The 4,086-nt window shown below is 47.7% G+C and overlaps 1 non-coding gene across 1 annotated transcript; it reads left to right on the top strand.

Moving 5' to 3' along the window:
* The first annotated feature begins 1,388 nt into the window (after window positions 1–1,388).
* LOC127009447 (U6 spliceosomal RNA) lies at window positions 1,389–1,496 on the top strand. Its single transcript, XR_007761987.1, has one exon. It is a non-coding gene; the product is annotated as a U6 spliceosomal RNA (small nuclear RNA).
* The last annotated feature ends 2,590 nt before the right edge of the window (window positions 1,497–4,086 follow it).

The raw sequence follows: 4,086 nt of genomic DNA, 5'->3' as shown, positions 1-4,086 counted from the left end.
AAAATGTCAGATGGTATAATAGTCGCGCGCACCGAAACGTATACAGCAATTGAAACGAACGTGATACTGCGGAATAAATGAAAAATAACTCCCCCTCAAAAAAGAAAATTAGATTGCAACGTGAAATTATGGAACCGATATGCAGGCGGAAAGTGATAAATAAGTGCGTATTAAAATGGAAACAGAACGTAGCACCTCGATAGGGGGAGAAAAGGAGTTGGTGGTCGACTGTACTTTTTTTTTTACAACAAAGGAGACAGCTCAAGGGCACAAAAAAGGAAACAATAATAAAAAAAGCCCGCTACTTGGTGCTCCTAAACACAATCCAAAGAGGTGGCCGAAAGAGGGGTCAATCTCGGACACACTAAATGCAAAAAAGGGAGACGAGATGAATTGTAGAGCTGAAATAATGGACCAAAACAAAATAAAATAGATGATAGACGAATGCACGTAAAATAAATGAACGTTGAGCCGCAGAATTAGTGCATAAGAACAACAACGAAAAATTAATTGAATGTGACACAGTGGAATGAAAGTTCACACAAAAATAAATGAAGCAAGAGATACTGAATTATATAAACAATAACACGGTGGAGCATTACAGGGCCTGAAAAATATATCATAATAGTCGGTTGAACCAAACGTCGCAACAGGAAAAAGACAAAACCTGAAGCTCTGTATAAAGAAATAAGTTAATAAGAAAATAAACATGAATAGAGAGAGAAAGAGAAATATAGATAAATACATAGAGGAGATAATTATCAGTACCCAAAAGCATTCAATTCCCACCATCTTTCTATATCTTAATGAGAAAAGTGAGTCTCTGGCACATCATTCCCCTTCTCTAATAGCCATCCATCTTTCTCCTTTGCTATCTCTATATATAAAACATCGGTCCTAGCGGCGGTGTACCCGAGGGAACGCCGCCGTGGCCTCCCCCAGATGAGACACAGAGGCGCGGCGGGGCAGGGAAAAATGGCCCTCCGCAGATTGGTTGGTTTGGGCGCTGAAATGGCTTCTGGGCGCTGAGTAAGACGACCGCGGCAGCCCACGTCGATGCCTCGGCTTTCTCCTTCCTGGGAAATGACGCTTGTGTTTCAGAAAAATGCTCGCAGGAGGTTTTAAAGGTATTGGGGCTGTCCGTGGTCCGAAAACCTGAAACTCCGGCGCGAGGCAGGAATACGAAACTGCATCCGTCCGTTTCTTGCTGGCGGGAAGCTGTGAGGAGGAAAGACGATGAGGCGGCGACGCTTTCCATCAGTCGGCGCTTCCTATGTAGACGTTGGGAAAGGCGGTGCGGTCCCACGACGTTTGGCTGGGCGGGCGGAAGGCGAGTCTATGTACACAACGCAACACGGTATGATGCGAAGAGTGTTAAGTGTGTGCTCGTACATGCTTCGGCGGTACATACACTAAAATTATAACGATACATTGAAGATTAGCATATCCCTTGCGCACGAATGACACTGTAAAATCGTGAAGCGTTCCACATTAAAAAAAAAGTGCGCTTAACATGCTTTAACGTCCGGGAAACAAGAAAAAAACTAGTGATTTTCGAGAGAAACTGTTAGCAGATTAATTCAAAACGTATCAAAGCTTACAAGAAAAAAATATACGTCCTTAGTAGTAGGTAATGGTGACAGTGACGGGACCAAAATAATTCGCAAGCATAATCAAGAATTTGCAGCCAAAAAAAAATGACGTCGAAAAATTTTTGACGTCGAAAAATTTTTGTACGTCGAATTTCCCGGCCGGCCGTGCGGCCAGTCAGCCGGACGGCCAGCCAGCCGCGCGGGCAGCCAGCCGCCGAGGGGACCTCCCCACTACCCAACCGGGGAGTGGTCACAAACCTACCCAAAAGTGACCATTCCCCCCCCCCCCCTACCCACCCACCCACCCACCCCACCCCAAACACCCACCACCTTCCACGCCATCGTGTCTCCCCGGAGGCCTGAGCGTCACCCTCCTGCCGGGGATTGGTTAGGGGCGTCCTTTCGCGCCGTGCCGGGGCGTCGCCCTCCTGCCGGGGATCGGTTAGCGCGAGCGGTGCCTTGTTCAGGGGATCGGTTAGGGGCGTCCTTTCGTCCTTCCGGGGCGTCACCCTCCTGCCGGGGGATCGGTCCTTTCGCACCGTGCCGGGGCGTCACCCTCCTGCCGGGGGATCGGTCCTTTCGCACCGTGCCGGGGCGTCGCCCTCCTGCCGGGGGATCGGTCCTTTCGCACCGTGCCGGGGCGTCACCCTCCTGCCGGGGGATCGGTCCTTTCGCACCGTGCCGGGGCGTCGCCCTCCTGCCGGGGGATCGGTCCTTTCGCGCCGTGCCGGGGCGTCCTTTCGCACCGTGCCGGGGCGTCACCCTCCTGCCGGGGGATCTGTCCTTTCGCACCGTACCGGGGCGTCACCCTCCTGCCGGAGGATCGGTTAGGCGCTTCCTTACGCCGTGCCGGGGATCGGTTAGGCGCTTCCTTTCGCACCGCGCCGGGGCGTCACCCTCCTGCCGGGGGATCGGTCCTTTCGCACCGTGCCGGGGCGTCACCCTCCTGCCGGGGATCGGTTAGCGCGAGCGGTGACTTGTTGGGCGGAGGCCTGTGGCTACCTTTCCCCCTCCCTCTCCCTCTCCCGCTATTGATTTTTTTTCCAGTTTGCCAGCATGTGTGTGCGTGTCCCCCTCTATGCCCTACCCCTCGCGAGCGGTGACTTGATGGTCAGTCTGAGGGTACCATTACCTCTCCCTCTACCCGCTATTGATTTTTCAGTTTGCCAGCATACGCGTGTGTGTGTGTGTGTGTGTTACTGTTGATTTTCATATTGACTGGAGTTATATCGATTGTCTTTTCAGTGAGGGGTAGGAACGGGAAAAGTAGATTTTATACATTTTTATTGAAATATAGTGGAAAAAAATGGTATGACGAGTTATTATATTACCTTAATCTAGTCTATTTTATTTGTTCTTTCTTAATCCAGGCTAATTTGTTCTTTCTTAATCCAGACTAAATACATGCTAAGCCTACTAGTCTATTTTATTTGTTCTTTCTTAATCCAGGCTAATTTGTTCTTTCTTAATCCAGACTAAATACATGCTAAGCCTAAAAACTAAAAACACACAATCGCCATAAAAAAAAAGACATATTACAAACTCACACCGTACAGGCTCAAAGAAATACAATGGAAACCCACCCATCCTACCCTTTTTTTTCCCTCCCCCAAAATAAATCCTAATTGAAAGAGACATATTACAAACTTATGTCGTACATGCCCAAAGACAGCCCATAAAAGGATGACAACACGAGTACATATACAAATGAAGAAAAAAAAAATACACAACACAAGCACATATATATAAAAAATAATACACACAGAGCGAGTACATATATATAAAAAATATTGTTAAGCACTAAATATAGGACTCTCACAGATTCGGCCACCATATGCATCTCTAACTTCCAAGACATTAGTGAATTTTATTCGCTTCCACTCATAAAATCCATAATGGATTTTAGTAACTTCCCTACCCACCCCGCCTATGACACTTCCAAGAAAGGTCAAGCGGGGTATGTCAGAAATCAAGTGGGCGCGGCCCATATAAAGGAAGTGCTTTGCCTGAAACCTAAGATGTACTCTATCAAATTGCATGATCCCTCAAGCGGCGAGGATGCAGAAATAAAAAGTTAAAGGGTACCTCACTATAGTTTGAGAAACTATAATCATGAAAAATACAGACAGGTACTGCAAGGGGCGGGGTGGATAAGGCACGCCTCTATTGCATCCGCACCCTGAAAGGTCAGGTATGCACTACCTCCATTGAGAAGGCGACTTTAAGCGCATTAGACAACAAAAAAGTGCATCTGCTCTCTGATGACAGCATGCCGGGTAATCCTTCTTGTGTTTTTACGAGAGATTATGGCCACCCTGATTTACCTGAGAATCTGCGTCAAATGCGGAGGACATCTCAAACTGCTTCTACTAGTTGAGCCACTGCCACTACTGCTACTACTACTACTACTACTAGTAGTACTACTCATAATGTTGTCGGGGATACTTTAAGTGAAAGTGGTGATGAGGGTGTGTATAGTCATGGAACTAGACCA

This window comes from Eriocheir sinensis, chromosome 40 (genome assembly GCF_024679095.1).
Source record: "Eriocheir sinensis breed Jianghai 21 chromosome 40, ASM2467909v1, whole genome shotgun sequence".
NCBI lineage: Eukaryota > Metazoa > Arthropoda > Malacostraca > Decapoda > Varunidae > Eriocheir > Eriocheir sinensis.
Note: the sequence above shows the minus strand (reverse complement) of the source record. Positions and strands in the feature narration are given on the sequence as shown.